The following is a 23,660-nucleotide window of genomic DNA, read 5'->3' on the forward strand; positions in this document are numbered from 1 at the left end:
AGACCCTTGGATCATCAGCAGCGTACACTAACAACACCAACACACTCAGATAGAAAAGAATGTATGTCGCAATTCATTTCCAAATCATAAACTCTACAGTATATCTTGCCTGAGGATACAGACGATGGAACTTACACAATAAGGAACCAACCAGTCCTGAAAAATCACATGTACATACTTTACTTTTTATGACACATATAAGCGTTTTCTGATCTGATGCCCCCGACGAGCCAGACAAAATCTTTTATCGCTGCCTTCAAAACCGCCACAAATCACTGTTTAAAAACCAAATACCTTTTTCTGATCTGATACCTCAATGACTTCTCACACTGAGGACCTTCATCAACACGACACCTCTATGGTTAAGGGTTGCTTAGGTTTAACTACAAAAACAACTTGTTAAGAATTATGGTTTGGGTTTACAGTACAGGGTCAAGGTGAGGAAAGTATCCATGATTCTGGGGAAAATAAATTAACTTTGACTGGAAAAAAACTGGAAAGGAATGGCAGTCTGACACGTCAGCGTCCAGTATTTTGTTGTCCCATTCAAACTAACTTCATATAGAGGGGCTGTGTCACTTAAATGTAAGCATATTTTGATGCCATTTATTAAAAAATGACAGGAACATGAGCTGCATCAGCGACTATCTTCAGGCTCCATCTTGTAAAACACTGCTCATACTGTAGAGGTGATCCGTAAGGTTGTTCTCAGACGGACATTAGCACCGCATAAAAAAAAACACGAACATGCTGGCTTTGCTGGATGATATTTCACTATTTCAGAAGTATCTGAGCAACATAAACATCTATCAACACAACTCAACTCCCTGTGTATCTCTTGTTTTATGCACGGAGCTGTGTTTGGTCCAAGTGCCCGTGATTGGCGAGCAATTTGAGCTCATACTCAAAGAAGCGGTTTAAAATGGTAGCTGTTATGGTCCTTTGATTCGAACCTACTAGGTCACTCTGGTTATAGTCAGATTCATGTAAAAACAATCTGTAAACAGGGACGTGGATGCTCAAACCTGTTGGACAACAGCCTCTGCTTTCACTTACCCCCACTGGTGAACTCCTTCCTGATTTCACCTGAGGCCAGATTGTTGCTTTTACTCCAGCTGTTTCACCTTCTCTTATATGACCATCCGATGTTCCCCTGCTGTGGGCCGACCTGCCTTGTAAGGGACCATCTCCGTGGTGAGATGGACCCCACAGGTAAAAGAGGCCTGAGGACGAGCTCTCCCTGCTGGGCCGCGACACATGCTCACACACTGCTCTTTTCCTGGTGAAAGCAGTGATTTTACATTTACATACCATTTGTTTTACTTTTGCCTAAGGGGACTTGCAAAGAGCTTATCCAAGCCACGCAGTAGCAGCAAGAGCCAGATGTCATCCACAATTGGGAGTGTATCTCTTACAAATAAATGACTAAAAGCATGCTCAGTGCTACAGGATAGGTGTGTTTTTTTGCAGTTGTAGGCACATATGAAAGCGAGAAGACAAGAACAAGAATCCTAAGAAGTAAAAAACATTTACAATTCAAAGCATGGTTTACAATAATATGTTCTGTTGCTGTATATTCTTGTTTTCTCTCCCTTTGCCCTCAGCCACGGCACGACACAGTCAGGTTGGGCGAAGGGACAGAGTGAGGACTCGGATACAGACGGCCACGCACTCGGCTGCTTCCTGCTGCGTCTTGCTTTCAGTCTGGAGCTATTTCAGAGGTTATTGATGTGTCCGCCAACTGGGAGCTTTCTAAACAACTACCCTGCTGCAACAGGTTACAAGTCCAGCTTCCCGCTCATTAGGCTCTAATTGATTGTAATCTGGCCTTTGAGAAGTACTGGCCCGCCATGGGGTTGTTCTGCACATGTGAGCGCCCCCACTGTCCCTTCTACTTGTCCACCTCACTCACCAGCAGGGTCTGGAGTACAGACACAATTGGCCCTCTCAGATGGAATCATTAAAGCGGGTGGGATAGCATGAGCTCTTTCATACATCAGGCCTCTGTCGACCAGCTTGAGACCAGGGACAGTGGCCACTCTGCCTGCCCAGTGGGAGAGCCCCATCCTGGGCAGGCTATTGTTGGCCTCACCCCTCGACTGGCTGCCTGTGGTTCTGGCTGCATTGGCTTGATTTGTATGCCAAGGTCCTGGACTAAAGACAGCCACGCAGGGGAGCTCGGTCAATATTGGTTTTGAGAGCTGGAGGAAAAATGTCAAAATGTTAAATTCTATTGACTTCCCCCTACTGTTATTTGTTTCTGTGGCCAAAGGCCTAGTGGGCCATTAGTGTAAACAGGGCTTTGTCTTAGGGCTCAGCTTCCAGCAGGACGCTCATGGAACAAAACCCAGAGATAGCGGCTCTAGTCTGGCTTAAAAATGGCTGAGCTGTGGGGCTGAGAAGAGACCTTAAATGACAAAGACAGAGATAGAGCAAACAAGCTGTTTTGATCCCCTCTGACACTGTTGAAGTACACCTGACATCTTTGCAAATGATTGCTGAAAGTGCTTTTTTGGCATTTTCACAGATCTGCAGAAGTGAGTGAAGGCTTTAGGCTCATTATTACCATTCTTTAGTTGCTTTGTCTCATAATATGACACAGTAGCTGCCTTTACATGGACCCTAATACCCCACAAATAATTGAGTTGATGCCTGATCAGAATAAAAAGGCCTCAATTGGCAGGGACTGATGCGATCCAGCCCAATCTGATGTCTCAGTGTGTGGTGTCACGGTTTACCGTAAAGTTCAAGCTTGACGGCTAATGCTAACGTCACAACAGTAAACTAATGTTAGCTCAATAAACGTATTCGAAACGAAAACGTAAAAAGTGTATTGACAGACACCACAAATGAATAAATAAGCTGAATATTCTCAACACAGTTGGAAAAAATGTACTGCGATATATTTCCTGCGGATTAGAATGCTTCACCGTGGGAACCATTTTGCGCATATCAAAAGTTATATTATTTATTGGAAGTGTTCATGTACAGTTAAGTTGTGATCTCTAATCAGGATGATTTCAATCTGACTGAATAACTATTGTCCATGTAAACGCAGTCAGTGTAAGGTTCAACTGCTGGTCATTGGACCTGGGCATTCCCGGCTATAGACCCAGATGTTTTGGGAATAGCCCTGGGTCTCTGTGCCTTAAATAATATATATAATTGCCTAATGATGAAGCGCAGAAGCTGGCCTGGCTTTCCTTATGGCATATGCCCATATATGGGCAGAGTCAGAATAATTTGTTGCAAATTCAACATCAGTGTTATTCATTCCCCCTCTATGCATCACTGATATTACCAGAGCCCTTCTATTAGCCTACTGTTTAGTACCATTGCAGCGTTTATAGTAGGTTGTTCTTACGGAAGTTCTTTGGAAAAAAATTCACAGCCAAAGCAAGAACAAGTGGAGAGTGAGACATCATCTCCCCCAACCCCTGATAATACTTCGATCAGCTCAGGTTCGTGAAAAAAAGCAGCCAGATTCAGCAGTCCCACCGTGAATTCAACCTCTATATGGTCACCTTGACACCGGGAAGGCGCATGTGTTAATTATTCTAATTTCAATTTCTAATTTTGCCCGCTGTGGTAAATCAAATTGGAATTGTGGTTGTGGGTGTAGTCTGGGTGTGTAGTCTCTGTTAAATGACATTTTTTTTCTTTTAATACCCTACAAAGCCTGCTGTGGGTGTAATGCAGATAGACAATGAAGCGAAGAAATTATAATAGGGAATGCCTATGCACACAGCACAGGCCTTATTACAGGTTATAATATCTTTGATGTAAACATTACTCAGTAGGCCTATAGTGAGGGAAAATTAGCTTTATTTGTGATTACCAGTGTTGGGGCTTGTTACTTAAAAAAGTAATATATTACACATTACACATTACTCTCAAAAATAGTAATGCCTTACATTACATGATTACTCCCTGAAGAAAGTAATTAGTTATATTACTCGTTACATTACTCATTACATTCATGTTGCTCCACAGTTCCTTAGCAACAAGCTTTGTGTGGGCGTGCTGTCTCTGTAGGTGCTTCCGGGTGCTTCGTTAAGTTTGAGGTAGTGTTAGCAGCGGTGGAGAGAAGTTTCCAACACGGACAAAGTGTGCACCTTACAGTCAAATTATTTTCCTTATGTTCAACAAATTCAAAGTAATATTTGTATCTCCAACCGTCAAAAGTGGCTTTACGCAGCGGGGGGACTTCAGGCAGGTCGCATTCAGCAGCATGTTCTGCTCGTGTTGTTGACACTGCCATTGTTATCCCATCTCCCCTTGCGGGTGGCGACTAACCAATCGGTGATGATGAAAGATACCTCGCGCCAAACCCCAACCAATCACTGTTCCATTATCGGCGGCCCCCGCCCCCCCACCCAGTAATGTGATTACTACATTCAGAACAGTAATGCCTTACACTACTCGTTACTGAAAAAAGTAATGTGACTTTGTAACGTGTTACACCCAACACTGGTGATAACAATATCATGATGAGGACCCCAAAGGCTTTGCTCTCCTTCTCAAAGTACATTGAAATTGCACCTTTAACAGCACAATTTTCAAAATTTCTCCCTCGGACCCCCGTACTCTATCTGCGGGCAGTGATGCCGGTAATGCGTTACTCTAATCTGACCACTTTTTTCAGTGACGAGTAATCTAACACGTTAATATTTCCAAACCTGAAGTTAAAGTTACTTATTCAAGTCACTGTGTGTTACTATTATTTTTGTCATTTTCCTTGGTAAATATATATATTTTTACTTTATTCTTGCGTCTCCGGGAGTGATGTCACGTATGCGGCAAGTCATATTTTTAGCATGAGGACAACTCATGGAGGGAGGAGAGAGATGCGTGTTTTCTAGCTGGAAATACAGTCATTATTTTGAGTTCATGTCAGCTAAAGATGAGAATATTAAGGTTCGTTGTACACTCTGTGCTGGCGACAAAGTACTATCAAGCTTCAAAAACACGACGTCAAATTTGAAGAAACATTTGGAGATGCAGCACAGTTAACTTTACAGAGCAAGTCCCACCAGGTGGTGTTAAGCAGAGAGCTGCGAGCAAAGCCACGGCCTCGACTTCTGCAGAGGTCCCCCACCACCCAAACAACAAAAGCTGGACTCCGGTGCAAAACAAGTAGTAAGAGGGGGAGAGTTGAAGAAGTTGGTCGTGCGGTATGTTGTAGAGGAAATGCTGCCCTTAAACATGGTTGACTCACCCTCGTTTGGTGCCATAATAAACAAGATCCCTACTACTATCAATGCCATGTTCGGATTTACTGTTAAAAATGCACTTCCAATAAAGTGAGTATTGGCAAAACTGGTTGATTTTTATGTTGAGGCGGCGGGTGTGTTTCTAATAAAGTAACTCGTAATCTAACTTAGTTATTTTGAAAAACAAGCAATCAGTAAAGTAACTAAGTTACTAACTTTTTAAAGCAGTAATCAGTAGTCAGATTACTTTTTCAAGGCAACTGAGGCAACACTGGATGAACACTCCTAGCGACGCCCCTGTTCAACTGTATATTTATAAGAGTCATTAATGTCTGTCGAATGCTTCTCCATTTCATATGTGTGTAATGATATTTCCACATTTTTGTTCAGAGGTCCGCTGGGTAAAAGTGGCAAGCAGCTGTTTTACAGCGGTACATCCCTCTTCCTTTTTTGCCCTCCAGTCTCTCCTGTCTCTTTCAGCCCTCCAGGAATATGGGATTCTTTTTTAAATCGCTCCAATTAACATGGAGCCATAAAACCGTTCTCCTAGAGTGTTTTCACACCCTCATCTTCTTTGCTTTCTCCTCTAGTCCTCCCCGCTTTCTTTTACCTATTTTCCCCTAACTTTATTAGGTGGCGGTCTTTTGTGCCGCCGCAACAAGTCACTTCCTCTGTGGGGGGGACAGGGAGGGAACATGGAAATAGTGAGGAAAGGGCACATAAAGCCTTGAGGGGGAAACTCTTTCACTGAAAACTGTAAAGTGTTTTTTTAAAAGGTTACTTTTCGCTATGACATGTAAAGAAAGCCATGCCTAAACCTCAGTTTATTTATCTTCTCATAATCTATCCACACACGCATTTTGTACATCTAATTCGATCACTAATGGACTACTTAGCACATATCATACTGGAAACAATACGTGTGTGAAATCACACGTCACTGCAAGGTGACACACTTCTCTCATTTGGCACCAGTGAAACAGAGAGAGAGCGAGAAGTCCCCCTACTCTCCGACACGTCTTTACAAACTGTGCAGTAATGTAGTCTTACAGTGTTTGCTTTGCCCCCTACTTCTCAAGCAAACAACATTTTCACTGCATGTTGAGGTCACAAAAGAATCTTCCTCAACCTCAGCGTTGGTGTAATGTTATCGCTGACGCACAGAAATGCGGTCACTGCAGCTAATGAAGACAGAGGAGCAAAATGCATGCATAAACAGTGTATATGTGTGTGGGTTAAAGGTTGACTTTATATTACTTCAGAAATACCAAGTATAGCACACAATTCAATTTAGGTTGTACAAGCAAAAAAGTTTCAGTACCTTAAAATCATTACCATTAAGTCTACTTTACTTGGTAATTTTAAGGTAATCGGTTTTCTAGATTTGTTCAGTTTTTACAGTGTTTGCTCTAACCAGGTCAGTAGGTTTATACAGTCCCTGGAGACCTAGACGACCGGCTGGACAGGAGCCGGCCGGCTCTGCTGCCACGGCAGACAATAGAACCAGTCAGACCGTCCCGTCCACTCTGTGACCCTGACAAACAACGACCTGGTTTGATTTCATGCATAACACCGCTGACTAAAGGCAGGGGTCTGGGGAACATGAGTACTGGCCTTATTTTCAAGCACAAGAAGTGAAACATATAGTATAGTATAGTATAGTATAGTGAAGTTGTGTACTTACATTATCTGAAATGTTGCCCACAATGTCCAAACCCAAAGAAATCCATCATTTTACTGAAGATAAGAAGTCTTTTGGTTTCCTGTCGCTGTCACTACCGTGGAAACATCAACAGAGTGATGACAGAAGACGCCGAAACGTACTATTGTTTTTGTTTTGAATGAGTGACCCCATTGGTAATATTAGCATAGTGTGCATTTAAGTGATGCAGGCTATGAGCAGCCAGAGCTTCATCCTTTGCAATGCATCCACGGCAAACAATAAAGCAAGACTGTTGAACAAGAAGCCATTTTCTGCAGTTTATTGATTAAACATCATCCGGACAAACAAATCACAGTCATGCGGGTAAGAGGTAGAGAGATTTTAATTTGTTTTGTCTATGTTAGACAAAAATTCTTTCATCCAGAGTTTTCATATCATAGATTTATTCCATTACGCTCTGCTTGCTACAATATCTATCCATTAATGTCCATCTCCATAAACTGATCAGTGAAAATTAAGACTTTGCCGACCTTGTCAACATATATGTTACAAGTTCTGCTCGTGCTGCACCTATACCTACTGGACATGTTCTCAAACTAGTTTTAAGAAACAGCAAGAATGCAGAAGATCCTCTTCACACAGAGCATGACTTGAAGGGAAAATAACTGTGTTAAATGTGAAGTCGATGTAGACAGCAGCAAATGGATTTTAACTTTAAAAGACGCAGAGGAAAGATGTCGTAGAAAGTACAAAAATTGCATTTGGTGACTTATGAGCTTGCCATTCCTTATACTGAGACACGAGAAGAGTTCCTGCAGTAGCTGGACAGTTTTTGACACAGTGCACTTGTTTTTACTGAAGACGTCACAGTACATCAGTGTGTTTCTTCCTCTTCTTCAGTGACCCATTGTTCAGTTCACTTATGTTCTGCATGACGCTGGGCAGACCTCTCCCTCTCCACCCAGGACAACTCAGAGACTCGGTGGGTGAGTGTGAGCAAGGTTTATTTGACTCAGGAGGGCCAAAAATAAAAGCTACAGTACAGGCGGGGAGAGCAGCATCTGTCGCCGCTGTGAGTACACACACGTGAAAGAAATATAACAGTTGTAAATGCGGGGGCCCATGTGGTCACAGCCCCGCCAACAAACAACCCACAATTCCCTTCAGTAGGGTCGACTTTGCATGAACATATTTGCTCATTGTGATTGTCAGCTTTCTGCCAGCCCCTTCTGGTGAGAGAGTGAGCAAACATGCCCCTCTCCCCCACGGACTTGCTGTAAACCAAAGACTGAAAGACGCATGACAAAAGGAGGGGAAAAGAGCCGTCAGAAAGGTAAAGACAAGTTAGGTGAAGTTTGAAAGCATCGAAATAGAAAGAATAAATCGACTGTGTTTGTCTCCACTGCTACTGATACCAGTGGTACACCTTAATACAGCTGCTGAGTAAAAAAGGAAGGAAAGTAAGTAACCGATGAAAGACCTTTTCTTTATGGACAAGGATAACTGAGCTGAGCTCCGACTAATGATCACCGTGGATACTCGGCTTCCTGCGTTCCCTTTCCGCAGACTCTCCACATGCAGAGTCAAAGGAGTCAAAAGGCAACCAGCATGTGGGATGAAGTCGTGGCCCGCTGTGAGCGTCGCCCCGGGGAATTGTTGGACAAAACCTGACTCTAACACCTGACACCTCACTGTGAATGATCCTCTAAAGAGTGTACATCCTCCTCTCCCAGGCCAAATCAACTGAGCCATTTACCAACTCAGCTCTGAGGTGATTTAATGGCTTTGCCACAAATGCGTCCACCTCTGCCAAATCCAAACAGTCTCCCTTGTACTCAAAAATACCAGCCACCCTAAATAAGCCTTATTTTTTTCATCAAGATCCATCCATTTATATATGAAAAAAGCATCGTTAAAGAAAAATATCCTGGACCCTTCCTTTTATCTGGATCTGCACCAAAAGTTAATAGGGTCTGTTCTGGTCTGAGAACCACCCTCCATCCAAGTTCCATGGAAGTCCGTCCAGGCCTGTTGACAAACCAACTAACAAACAAACGGATATGAGTGAAAATATAACCTCAGCTATGGGAGTCAAAATAAGAATGGAGCGAGTGCTTGATTTAGTTCCAGTACAGCAGAAGAGAGGCATAAAAAAGACGGGATGACATTAGTCACCTGGAAACTCAAGTTACTTTTCTCTTCTGATAAAATGACATCATGAGAAAGCACCTGCTTGCCGGACACAAAACCCACTGCGTGCCCAGGAAACAGCTGCCCATCTATTGTTGTCTGGAGGTTTTGGTTTATGGACAACATGAACCTCTCAACAAAGCCAAGTCCCTGCGGACGACAATGGCCTAAGTGAGAGGCAGAGTGAAGGGCACGCAGTGTTAAATGAAGTGCAATGTCAGCCTTTTTACTTGTTTTTATGGGGCAGTCGAGTGGATGCTGCAGCTCAGTTGGGGGCTGCAATAAAAGAGGAGGGAGGATTCTTTCACACTTAGGTGTCTATCCTGTTATCAGGCCCATTCATGATGGTGGAAGTGACCAGAGGTGGCAGCAACAAAGTCCCAGCTCACCATTGTATACAAACACACACACACACACGTACAGTGTATATATGCACAGCCATGTATCATTGTGATACTTTCCTGAGGACTGAGCCGTGGTTGGGATGCAGAGGGGATCAGATTTATTTGTGGAAGCAGCTTTATCACCCAAGAATAAGAGGTAACACCAGAGAAGATCAATTCATTTGGATCAGCTGATGAAGATGAAGAATGGAAACAAACCAATTTTTTTGCAAGTGGTTACCCAAGCTGTGTTTATATTCTCCTAGTTTGCAACATAAAGAGGAAACATTGATAATTAATGTGTCTGGAAAGTCACTGAATGTTAAACCTGAAAGTTTTCTGCCAATTGTTTATCAGTTTCCTTCGTTTTCTGCTCTTGCAATACAAAATCTGCTCAAAGCAACTCAATATTGGTGAAAGGGTTTTCATGGCTGAGGCCGGGCAGTCACAGCTGTTGATTAAAGGTTGAGGAAAGAATGAGGCCTTTGTTTGATATTGGAAAAGTCCACAGTGACTTAAAGCACAAGACACATGATTATGAACATTGAACTGAAACTACCCCCTTTTATGCAACGTTTTTATATTAAGATACCAAATAAAGACTAGGCCTTTGTTAGAGATTTTTGTTGGGTTGTGCGCTTACATTACCCCATATGTGTCCCACAATGTTTAAACCCAGAGGAAACAGTAATTTCATTAAAGATTACATTGTGTTTCATTGTGTCAGTAGACCCCAGATTCTCAATTGTTGCAATGGTTTAAATACTATACACCAGAACTAACTGCATTTGTTCCACTCTCCTCTCTAACAGCAAGTTACACACACGCACACACACACACACACGCACACACACACCACACAGCCCTACCTCCTCCACAACTAAATTAACTTTGACAGTGTTCTTCTTAACACGCATTACACAAGCCGTGTTACAGTTAACTTTTAATAAATATCTCAGATGATAATGTTTTGATTTTTTTCCCTGTAGATTCAAACATGGTATTGATTATTGATACTTTTCAAGGTTTTGTATTGATGTTAGAAAAGACAGTGTCTTAACAACACAGATCATTCACCAACGTCAGAGGCTTTCTTTTTCCTTCTGGTTTTGCGTCCACTGCTGAAAATGAAAAGAACGAAGTTAAATAAAGAACTCAGATTGCAATTATTTACTTTATGTATGATTTCATGCTGTGAGAGTTAGCTGAGGCCCTCACTTGAAATGACTTAAATAGTGCAATTATCAGGTAAAAGCACCTAAGGATCTCTGTCTGAGTGAAGCCCCCAGTGTTTTAAGATCCCAACAACGCCTCTGTTTGTTGGGATTGACCATTCAGACTACGATCAACCCAATAATCCTGGATGTGTCCCAGCCTAACGTGTGCTAGCCTGTACCTGCTACTTAGCTGCTTAACTTAATCCTGCAGGAGGAACATTCATTTACATTCAGCTGACTCAAACCTGACAGCGGAACAATGACTTCATCTCTAGGGGTGAATAATTTATGTTTTGTGTTTGATGCTAGATAAATCACATGTAATAACTTGTGTTCTTCCTGACTTTCAGCCTCTGAACTTTTTTTTCCATTCAGTCACAAATAAAACAGAACATGCAAGGCCGGCAGCTGGATGTTATTTCATTAAGGCATTACTCTTTTCTGTACTGAGGGAGGCACTGTTGGATTTGTTGGATCATTCTTAAAATGGTCACTCAGCTCTGAGGAAGATTTTGGCAACTGTTAGAAGAAAACCTTGTAGATATGTCATCTTGTCATGAAAATAAAACCATCAGAAGCAACTCGAGACTCGCATCAGCAGTTATTAACTGATGTATCGCAGCAGTTTCTTAAAATGAAACAGGAACACTTTGAAAATCTAAGCTTTTGCAGCCATTCAGCGCAGGATTAAACAACGTTTTCAGTCAGAAACCCGGTATTAAACATAACTCACAGTGCTTATTTTTGCACACAATGAAGAGGCTGATCCACTAATCCACTGCCACAGGTGCACAAATACCTGTGTAAGCAGAGTTAAGACTGATAAAAGCTCTTGGAAGAAGAAAAAAGGAAAAAGGAAAAGTTCCCACACTTTGACTGTTTTGTTTCTCTCTCCGTCTCTGTCCTTTATTTTTTCAATCCTGCCAAAATGTAAAGCAGTGCACCAGCCATGAATGATGGGGAGGGGGAGGGGAAAATAATAGACTACAGAAAAAACTAACATTGACTCGTGTAACTCACCTGTTGCTGAGAGTTTTTGTTTGGTGTTCATTCAGACAGCGGGCGGCTGGGGGCCCCTCCCTGAGGCAGCACCGGTTCCCAGGTAGAGAGAGCCGCGATGGGAGGAGAGTTCCCACCACGCTCCCTAACCGTTCTCACTGCAGCTCATTGGTTGCACGTTGCGTCACCGCTGAAACACGACACTCCTCCAGCATTGCAGGCAGGTGTATGTGGCTGCGGGGCACAGGGAGCAGGTAAGTGTGTGTGCCAGACTCGAGGACAAAGAGGCGTGCGAGGAAGGGGGGGGGGGGGTGATGAGCGAGTTTCACTCAGCTTTGTCATACCTTCAGACTCTCACAGTATCATACGTGTGTGAGGCGTCGTTGAGCGCCTTGTGTTGAAGTGTTAGGGAGCATTCACCTCAACTCTTACCTTTGTGTGCAGCAGCTGCACCCACCAACCCCAGGACAGGTGTACACAAACAGTGGATATTTTGCCAATACATAGGCAAATGAGCCCCTGGGTAGTGGTTCCCACGAAACCTTCACAATCACTGTTGCCTCAGAAGAGAGCTGGGAAAGTTTGTTCATATCATCCCTAAGCCGGCCTTTTTATTGGAGTCTTAAGTCCCAAGTCTGTACAGATCTGCTCCCTTTGTCATCAATTCCTTTATATCTATTCTGTAAACAACAGAAGACAGGAGAAAAAAAGGGTAAAAATCGCCTTGGCAGAAGTGCCAATCAAGTGCTGCTATTGATAGCAGTCGACGACTTAATGTAGCATTCCATCTCCCCTCTTCCACTGCAGTCACATCCCAACCGTCACAACTGTTGTTGTTGGCTTCATCTGCCCCCTCAAGTGGTTGCCAGTTTGTTGTGGCTTCACTGCTAACGCTAGCTAGCCAACATGAGCTAAAACTAATGTTGCAAACGCTAGCTAATGTTAATGTTGCTAATGCTTGCTAGCTAACATTAGGGCAACGCAGGATGCTTGTCACTACCAGATGTGAGTGCCGCATGTGCAAGTACGTCTGCCATCTTGTGCAGCTCGGTATGGCAACACGACTCAGACAAACCGCATATTGACCTCTAGAAATTTAGATTTAAAACTACTCTACAAATCAGCCATTTTTAAATTTTTCCCACTAACTGGCAACTACCAAGACACTCTGCTGATGTTTTGGACCTGATAAACATTTTGATTGACAATCACAGTAATTTTTTCCAGGAAGAGAGACACTTTTATTCTGCACCTCTCTACAAGCTTTGCAGATGATGTTACCAATATGACCTTTAATGTAGACAGAAAATATTTACAGATGTTGGCTTGGTTGGAAACCTGTATCAGATGAATGTTTTGTTATAGTGTGAAAGGGGGAAAACTTTTCATGTTGGTTGAAAACATGAGGCCGATGTCAAATGTGGAGCAGCTTGACAAGGTTTCAGTTCTAGTATTGATCAAAATCACTTTAAGGAGGCTGATTCATACAGGTGAAGCCTTTCACTCTGCGTATTTCTGTATGAAACTGAGCATGACTGTGGTATTGTTTCTTTTTTTTTCCCATGCAGAAAACTATGCAAGTCCAGTGCAAGGTGTGAGGTTCAACAAGTCAGCCGTGCATTATCTCAGGTGAGGCTGGTGTTTGTTTCTGAATGAGGAACAGGTATACCAAGATATGAGTGAACTTGCTCTACACCTGGGAACGTCACGAACTCCTGGGTAGGCTTCCTGCAGTCAGCTCTTATCACAGGATATCACTTCAGCAGTGCACTGTGACAGCTGACTTCCTGGTGTGGGTTTCAACACCGTGTGGTTCTCATGCTTGGCATCGGTAAGTCCGCACCTGGAGATGTGTTTACTGTCACCTCAGCCTGACTGACAAGGAGCCGTAACAGGTGAATGTTTAACCACTCAGTGTTCCCTTGCAAGTTAGATATAAGACTTTTTACAAAAGGTTTTTAAAATGTTGTGTTTTTGATGGGAACATCTCAAAGAGTTTAATGAATTTTCGTGGCTTCCTTCAGTTGTATGAACCTGCCCCCAGTTTTTCTCAGATTGGCCCCCAGTTAAACCTTTTTAAATGTAATGTTACATTACTGTTATTTCTACAACGAAGGCCTGCTATTGCTACGGTAACATTGGCGGCATAATGCCACCAAAATGTGTCCTTTTGGATGGTATTCCAGCATTTCTAGAAGCAAAAGAGTTACAAAACCCTGTCAACCTCTAGTGTGACATTGTACATACATAGTATACACAGCATAACATAGTATTATAACATTTACGGTCCATGATATAAGGCTGTTGATCTCATCATCTGCTTGGAGGCTAAGGAGCTCTGGAGGTTCACTGTTCTTCGTCTTTTTTAAATCCCTTTTTTCCCGGTGGGTCACGCACATTAATCAACACGTCACACCATTGTACACCGATGTAGATTACGTGGTGCTAGTACCTCAGCTGCCGGCTCATAAGTGCAACAAAAATGACACCCCACTCCATCTTTATACCTTTGAAATATGCCACAGTCCCATCTTCAACAGGCTGGGTTAAAGCGGCTAGTGAGCATACCTCTGTAACCGACTCTTCATGTCTGCTTGAGGCGAGCAGCTCAAGGCTACATTAGCCACCACTGGCATAACATATCAAAAGCCCAATTATACTGTCGGCGGTTGAGCTGCATTGTGCGTATTGTTAAGGCCAGTTGTTGGAATGAAAAAGACGATGTGTCTGGTTTGTTGTATGCCGATTTTGAGGTTTTAAAAAAAATTTCCTATCCATCATGAGGCAGATGGACAATGCTCTAGGAGTGCAAAGATAAATCTAAAACACACAAACATGTTGATGCAGATTCAGGCTGAGTCAGAAACACACAAAGCACAAAGCACAAATATACTGTATGCACACACATGCACGTAATGTTGTTGACCCTAGTCTCGACACTGTATGAGTCTTTGTTGTCTCTATTCTCGGCTCAAGTACACTTTCTACACTGAAATTAAACTTTTTAAAACTCATTTGTTTAACGTTGGGCTCTGCAAAAGATGTTTGACATCTCTATTCTCTCAGATAATTAACAGCCTTGATGCCTTGCTGGACCTGACTGAACAATACCTGCTGTTTGGCTGCTCTTTCCTTATGATTTTCAGACCGGAAAACTAGTGGGGGATCTTGTTTGTCACATGCTATTATATCTGAAAAAACAAGTTGTGCTCGTCGACATAATATACTCTTCTCGTTAATAAATCTAGATCACTGATCCCTTCTACTTCCTGGATTCAGTGTAAACCTATTGGAGGGTTTGAGCTGGTGATTTGAAACTTGACATTTATGGAGGACACACATGTGAGTATGAATAAAATACAACCGATATTTACAAAAGCTAACAACACAGTTATGAAATATTAAACTCTATTTTTTATATGTACCTGTTTGTGGCTGTGTGAATGAACAATTGAATGTGTGTGTGCGCGCGCACGCATGTGTGTGTGTGTGTGTGTGTGTGTGTGGGAGGGCGGGTGCCTCTGGCTTCTGCCTCTGTCTGTTAATGTGTGTCAGTCTGCAAGCGAGGCAATGAGCCCGGCTGTGTGCCTGCTGTAACTGCGCGTGTGTGTGTGTGTATGTGTGTGTGTGTGTGTGTGTGTGTGTGTGTGTGTGTGGCTGCTGACGGGACCTGTCACTATCAGGCCCACACATCTCTGGCACTGTCTGTGTTGACACTCTGCCCGAGGGGGAACGAGTCTGCAGAGGTTGAGGAGAGCAGCGGTTTCCCACGGCTGCTGCTCTCAGCCTCAGCCCTGCCTCTGCATTCCAGGGCTGCCAGCGCTCTGTAAATGTTTGGACAGCCTTGAACAAATAACACACCTTGAAAGGCACAAGCACAGGCCCTCTCTCCCTCTCTGCACACCCCTTCTCTTCATCCGCCTCCTTAAGCTCACATCGCTAACACCCCCCCCCCCCCCCCGAACCCACCCCAAACCACAAATCTACCTCCCTCGCAGCCACCCGCCCGGCTACTGCCACTCTTCAAACTTTCCCAGCTTCACTCTCGTGCACAAATAAACACCAACCCGTGCTGTGTTACCATTGTACACTTGCATATATAAACATGCAGACCCTCACCTGTGTATATGTAAATACACACACGCCTATTATTTCGTGACAGCAGGACTGTAGATGTAGCAGGATTATCGTCACACACACAGAGTTATAGAAGTGAAAAATTACATTTCTCACAAATGCCCCGTAAAATGCTTATAATGGTGGTTCCTGGTACAGCCTCCGTTTTTCCAATATTCATATGATATAAAGATATTTGTGAAAAACATGGGGTTTATTCTGAAGCTAGTTTACCTTAAAATAACAGCCTGAAAAAAATCATTGTGATGCTACAGTGTGAGCCAATCCACTCACTTGTTTCAGCACTGTGTAACTTCAGTGAGAGGGTAGAATCACAGTGTGTAACGCTTTACGGCAGTTCATCACACAAAGTAAAAGCCATCTACCCATCTAAGCATAACAGCATAACAGCCATTCACACCTGGGCGCACCTAGCCTTAGAAACCCACATGAATACCATTTTGACCGTGGACCAACAAGTGGCCTAACGACTCTGAAACTCAGAGCTCACACGTGTCCTTAATGACTCTGTAAGGACACTCCCACGCAGAGTTTAAAAGCCAGCTAGTCCAGTTAGTTAGAACTAAAGAGGCCTTTTGGATGAGCGGTGAAACGTCTCTACGATACTGAAGCAAGTCCAGTTGCCTACGATACAGCGCCTTGATTTGGCAGTGTCACTAAAGTTTTTGACCATGAGCCAAGACAGCCCATTGCTATGGAGGTTTAGTCAGTATGTTCCGGCCAGGTGTTATCATCTCTAGTTCAGGTTACGTTAGCTTGGCATTATTGTTCTGACTTGTGTGCAGTTATTTAACATGCCTGATGTGCAAGTTTACTTCTAGACATGAGTCTTGCTTATAGTTAGCACACAACGTTACATTACATCTAACACATTGTTACAGAAACCTGGGATTTGTAGTTCAACGGTTGTGTTTCTGATTTGAAACAACATAGTCACAGAATGCGATCCTGGGTTTTTGGAATTTTCCAATATGGACTCATCGTCGGTTTGACAGATCCTGTCCTTGTTACAGAAGTGGTGAATTCTACCGTTTGGTATATCCACACAATCTAGTGGGAATTAGCATTTAGCATTGAGATGACTGCAGAAGAACTGGCCAATCAAAAAAGGAAGAAACAGAGAATATTTTATGTGATATTGCTTCTGATATAGAGACTACACTGGATGAGAAAAGAGCACTGATGCTTGGTTGGATACAAGTATGAGCAAAAGTTTGCACTGCTTAATCTGATAAGGGAGAAAAGTTTGAAGCGCAGCATGCATATGTTTTGATGGTCACGTCCTCCCTGATACACACACACACACACACACACACACACACACACACTGTATGCACGCAGTGTTTACATGGCCCGCAAACCACAAAAGGACTTCCTGCCAAAGAGGGGGTTTGCAAGCATGATGACAGTTGTGAGACTCCCTTTAATGAGCTCCTTATCATAACACAATAATAAACGTTGATTAAAAAAAGGAAAGATGAAATAAAAAGGCTTCCTACCAGAAGTCTTCATAATATACGCTGGTGATTGAGACATTCGAGCTACTGTGAATCAAAACATCCATGTCATTAGGAGACATGTCGGCATAATGTAGCCAATTGTCATCCAGGCCCTCCCTCATACAGTACGGCACATTCACTGGGCATTGGGCTTGATGAGCAATAATGTGGCATGATAATAACGAAGCTGACCCACTATGAATTCCCACACAACCACCCACACGTGCACCCTGATTTATGCCAGCAGCTGTGGAATCCGGAGTTTCTTGCTCATAGTAAATCCCACGAAACATAACGCAGGACAACTTCCACTGCACTCCTCGGGCAGCAGCCACTCAAACGCGACTCTGTTTTCATTGTCGGGAGGCCTCGGGGTGCATATTTCTGTAATTTGGCTTTTATGCTCAGCAGTTTTGCAGCTGTGATGACATTTGGGTGTCGCCCCCCTGTTTCTCACGGTCTTGCTGCCAACGCTGCTCCGGCCGCTGGTCGTCAGCCAAGACTGAGGTCTGTGTGTCAGCCCCCACTCCTTGTGTACACATGAACACTGAAAGAAGGTGCTTTTGGAAAAAAAAACTGTTCCTGGCAAGAGAGTGTAACCGCAGTGGGCTTTTTTTCCTTTTTTTTTTCCAAGGGTCAGTTTTCCAAACTGAAGCTCAATGGTTTCAGGGGAAGGAAGGCTGTCAGGACTGCAGTACATTGAGGAAGTTCATGTAACTGATAATAATGATGTTTTAAATCTTTGACATTTCAGCCTCTTGTGGTTCTTTAACTACTTCTCTGTACCTTTTCCTTTCATTGACATCAAAATTAAAGGCATTTTATTAGACATTTGTTCTGCATTTCTGTCCTGTTATCCTCTTCAGTTACGCGATAGATAAATCAGCGTTTTCAAATCAAAGAAGGGGAAAATTGTTGATGAATTTGCAAACAAAATCATCACACTGATTGAAGGCAAACATACCTCTATAAACAGGAGATCTGAAATGATTTCCTGGTTGGGACCAGCGGGCAGGGAGGGAGCAGGTTTGGCTCTCAGAGGGCAGATAATTGTGGGTGTTCCCCAATGGTCGCCCCAGCTTGTTCTCAGCTGTGCTCCCGGAAACCTCGGTCCAGCTGCTGCCCATTACACCAGGAATGCATCCTCGGGTCAGATGCCGGGAGTGTGGTGGCACATTAATAACAGAGTGACCACCGGCCCGGGCCACTTGTGAGTTATTAACGTGGCACACTCAAATCCTTCCCATGCCCCTCGGCTTCCCCCTCCCTCAACCGCCTGCTCTGACAGCAGCTGTCGGACTCTCGGTTTCCCAGAGTAAGGGAGTGTGTCAGCATATGTGTGTGTGGGTGGGTGTGGATGTCTCAGGGTGGGGGAGTTTATGGGGTCATGGTATCTGATTAATTGGTCAGATATGCATACCAATGGTTCCTGTTTTGTCTGTCACGGTTTGGGCTGATTCATCTAATCGTTCGACACAGCTGGGACTGGGATGTCTGAGCAGAACATGAGCAGTTATCAACAGTCTCGGGCACAGTTTGTCTGCAGAGAGTCAGTCGATCAGTCCATGATTTCATTGATTGTTTGAGACATGCAGTCCATATAAGCTAGTTAGTTAGTCAGACTTATTGAGTAGGGCGAAGGCAATGAGTGCTAGCCAATCACAGGCAGAGCAGGCTGGGTTTTAGCAAGAAAAGCAGCGGGATCCATAAAGACAGGTTATGGACTACTGTAGAAAGATGGTGGTGCCACCAAGGACCTTCCTAAGGGAAGTCTGGATACAGTGTCCAAGACAGAGTGCTGTTCTCCTTTATGAAGGCTGCTCAATGGCAACAGAGTTGAAAAAAGTTTGACTACCGGGGCTTAAAAAAGACCTGAATCTCCCTCATTGCTTCTGTGTTCTGTGTGCACCAGAGACTTCTGCCAGCCGAACAGCTAGGTTCATGTTTAGCCTTCCGCCAACTTGAATATGACTTACTGGAAAAGGTATTTCTGGGCAGGTGGCACAAAACCCGGCACTGTTCCTGGGGGGCTTGGGTCCAACATGGTGGATTCCGTGGAAGACCCGCTCCCTCTGTACATATAAAAGGCTCATTCTAAGGTAACAAACACAGCATGACATCAGGTGATTATACACGGAACATAATGAAAGCATGATTATGAATGTATTATTCCATTTCCTCCAATAGATCCTTCCAAACCCCCCCAAACTCTCCTACACACTGAAACTTTAAAGAGGCAGAAAGGGCAGACAGTGGAAACGTGTATTTCACAAACCTGTGGTTTAAATGGAAAAAAAAACCTTGATTGAGTAGATGTGGTTTAAACTTTAAGCGCAACTGCAATTTATTCACTTCCTGTCCCTGCACCATCAAAGGTAACCGAAGTTCTGAAGTGCCTTTGAAATGTCCAAGGAACCAAAATAATTGCTCTCATTTTATTTGGCCATCTTTTCAAGAATGCACTCAGTACAGAGTCTCAGGTTGAATGTACATCACAGATGTTAGAAGTTTGTTTTCTCCGATGCTTGAATGTGAAACATGTTCGTCATTGTTTGAGCCGGCTTGATTGGCAGCGTTTAAGGACTCCACTCATGAGGCTGTGTATGAGACACAGAGTGTGTTACACTGCCTGCAAAGCTTGTGGACAGAAGTTTTTCTTTACATCATCTCTCAACATATTCAGGCAGTGAGCACCTGGGCGGATCGTTTTGGCCCTAATGATATGGCCTGACAACAAAACAACCCAAAAGGTACTTGAGGAGGTTTTTTGGAGCCTGGGCCTAATTACAACACGGCACAAAAAAATCAAACCGCCCCCGCACTTAATTGGCTCCTTTTCTTTCATGCTCCTATAGATGGCCATTCAATCATGAGATGGAGGCAAACAAAACCCTTGCTCTCTCCTTGACCCAAAACACTCCTCTAATTGCCACTGCATGGTCAGCTACAGCTGTAGCTGGACTATCCTATAGACGAGCCCCCGGAAACTCCACACAGGACTATAAGATAAATATACAATGGTGCGTCAGGGAGGAAACAAATCAAAAGAATGCAATTATTTCTATACGTAACGATTGTTCCCTGAAGCTTGAAATTACTACAATATTCTGTCTGCCTCGGTGTCTCGTAGGCGAGCTTTGCCAACAACAAACTAGGTGCAAAATGTGTCAGATGACAGGAAAGCGGTTGATATACCTACGTGTGACTCAGACCACTTCCCTGTGGTGCTTGTTTTTCAAATTCACTGCCATTCTCACGCTGAAGAAATTCACATGCCACCCTACAGATATCACTCATACAGTCAAGTATGCCATGGTGTCACCCCCGTCCCTCCTCTGATTTTCACGGTGCTTGCACTCAGAAATGCGTGGTTTTTTCTGCACTCTCTCGCTTCATGCGTCTGCTGTCGGGGTTGCGACCTTACGCATTCACAAATGTGGCATCTGCATGGCAGCCGCATGCCAGAGCAGCGCTCCGCCAGCAAGACGACTGATGGGACATGTGCAGACAGACACGGTGGAGAAACAGCATGACATCCACGTATCAGGTGGCTGATTTCTGTGAACATACCGTGTGAAAGTTTTACATGTTTATCATGAAGAAGCTGAAAGATGTTACAGTGAAGGAAAGTAAAAAAAATAAGAATTGCAACAGTTTTGTGATACTTGTATCTGTGAGGACATGCAACACTCAATCACTCATTCAGCTGAGATGAATACCATTCACAGACAGACAAGTGGAAGAGTTGTTAGTGGTGTGTGTGTGTGTGTGTCTGTGCCACATTGAGGCCACCGTGTGGGACCCTCTTTTCTCTCTCCTCCCCTCGCACGGCTGCTTCTAATCTCTGACCCCCATCAATAAGATGCATTCAGAGTCCATCAAACAGGCGAGCTGCTGCACAGGCAGCCGTGCACCGCTGGGGGGAGAACCATGGGAAACACTCTTAATTGTCCCCCTGAACCTTTTTAAAGAATATTAAGCTGCCTTAGCTGACCATGAGCCTTTCTTCGTGGGGCTTTCTTCTGGAGAGGGCTACAGCGGCCCACTCAGCCAACGGGCCATTAAACGTGACAGGTCTTTGTGAAGGACGGAGAGACAAACTCTCAGGAAAATGCGGCTGGCAAACCCCGGCTTGTATAAAGGGAAGGCTAACAGGTTAGCTTGTGTCTGGTTTGCATCAGGCTCTCTGTGCTGGCTGACTCACTCTGATAGCCTCAGATCTATTAGAGGCTATTAAGCATCCCAGTGGCGTGAGTCTACATGGTTAGCCATAACTCAGTGCTGGCAGATACAAACAGACACAATATAGCAGGATCGTCTGAGGTAAGGGTATGCATCCTTACCTCAGATGCAACATCTCTTAAGTGGGGGAAAACACATTCAATCATAAAAAAAACTATTCTAATGTCCCCAATTCTTCAATGTATTAAATGGCCATTTCACTTAGAATACAAGAAAAGAATAATGTTTTCATACTCACCTACGGTGATATTTAGCCACCTAGCCAAAGGTTTTTGTTTAATTTGTCCAGGATTCGAGATACCTGTCTCTGAGTGTAGTCAACTCACCAAACATTTAACAGGCAAATAACATAGGTAGTGCTGTCTCTTTATATTTTACTCATAAATATCTAAAAATCCTGAACAAACTAAAGTGAAAGTATCATGCAACGTTAAGTGAGTAAATTCGGTTTTATTGTAATTTAGGTGAACTGATTTTTGAACGTGCTTATTAGCTAAAGGAAGAATGCAAGAACACATTTTGAATACAATGTTATGATGTTGAGTTTTAGTGACACGTTATAATATAGCCTGTGATTTATGTCATAAATGATGGAGGTTTGTGCGTTTACACTGTAAATGTCCAATGTTCCATGTTTTATTTATTTCATGTTAACTAAGCATCAGGACAAAATCTCATGCACACTCTTCATCTCTCTTGCAATCTGGAATGATTTTGAAGAGTTGGATGAACAGAGTTCAGTCAGCTGATTAAGGAAACATCACCGACTCATTCACTACTAACTACTCACTACATAGCGAGTTCTGCATAGTAGACTTTATAGTGAGCTCATCGGGCAAACTAAAAAAACAAAAACTTTTGGATACTGTTCAGATAATCCCTCCAGTACAAAGAGTGATAGCGTGTTTTGCTTGGTTTTCACGATGCATTGTGGAATACTTTGAGTCAACTGTATAGGGTATAATTACTTTCACTAGACATGCGGTCAGTACTACAAAATTGCAAACTCACTTTATATTGGGTAGAGAGTGTTTTCAGGCACAGCCATAATCAGTATATAGACAGACTCCCAGCATGCATTGTTTAAGAACCCTCCTGAGAAATTTCCTCTTTCATTTGATGAGAAGTTCAAAAGACTATATTCTGACATAATTCATGGTTGTTTACTTTTTTGCTTCATTTTTGTACCAATGCTGAAACAAAGTAGTTCCATAGGAGCAGCTGGACCACTGATAGTCTTTGTGTATTTTATACAGTACTATAGATATATGACATAATTGTGTTAACAACACTGATATTCTATAGACCCTATAAACCTATGTTTTTCTTTATGATACACTAAAACTACAGGGATCCAGTCAGGTAATAAGAATCTTTTAAAAAGTCTGATGGTTTAGTCATTTTCTTAAAACGATAACTAGTGTATTCACCAAGTAATGAAAGTACTGGAAGAACCCAGTCCTGTATCTGATTCAATGAAAATGATGCTGTAAGTTGTGGGCTGTACTATAAAGTGTTGTCAGAGTTTTTCATCACATATTTTCTTAGATTTACTAATTTTCTCACTTTCATTGAATTTCCTTGGATTCATACACAATTTGACCCACTGTATCATGTGACCATAATTAAATTAAATCATGGACAGTGTCAATCAGTCACAATCAAAGGCTTTGATAATCAAAGATGTTGACCAAGTATACAGGAGTTGTGTTAATCCAGGTCCCTGACCCAGTCGTTCACCGGGGCACGGCTGTGTTGTCCGTCACATTAGCCACATTAAGAAGACTTTATGAGAGGGGATGAAGCGAGCCATGTGTTAAGGTTGGTGTTAAGCTGCTGCGCCCTTGTTGCGCTCAGGCCTGGACTTGCCTCTTAGCTCTGAGGGGATTTAGAGGGAACTGCCGAGCATTCAGGAAGGTTTTGGTCTAATTTGAGGGGTCAGGTCCTCTCTGAGGCAGAGCATTTGTATTTAGCTCTTGGAAAGGGAATAGCTTAATGAGAAAGTTGTTTTTATTTCAAATCTAATGATAATTTTTGGGTCTGAACAAGATCCAACGAAAAAAAAAAAAGTTATGATTGTTCCCTCAGTTAATTCGTCTCCCTCCAATCGCCTCACC

The sequence above is a fragment of the Sparus aurata genome, chromosome 7 (assembly GCF_900880675.1).
Source record: "Sparus aurata chromosome 7, fSpaAur1.1, whole genome shotgun sequence".
Lineage (NCBI taxonomy): Eukaryota > Metazoa > Chordata > Actinopteri > Spariformes > Sparidae > Sparus > Sparus aurata.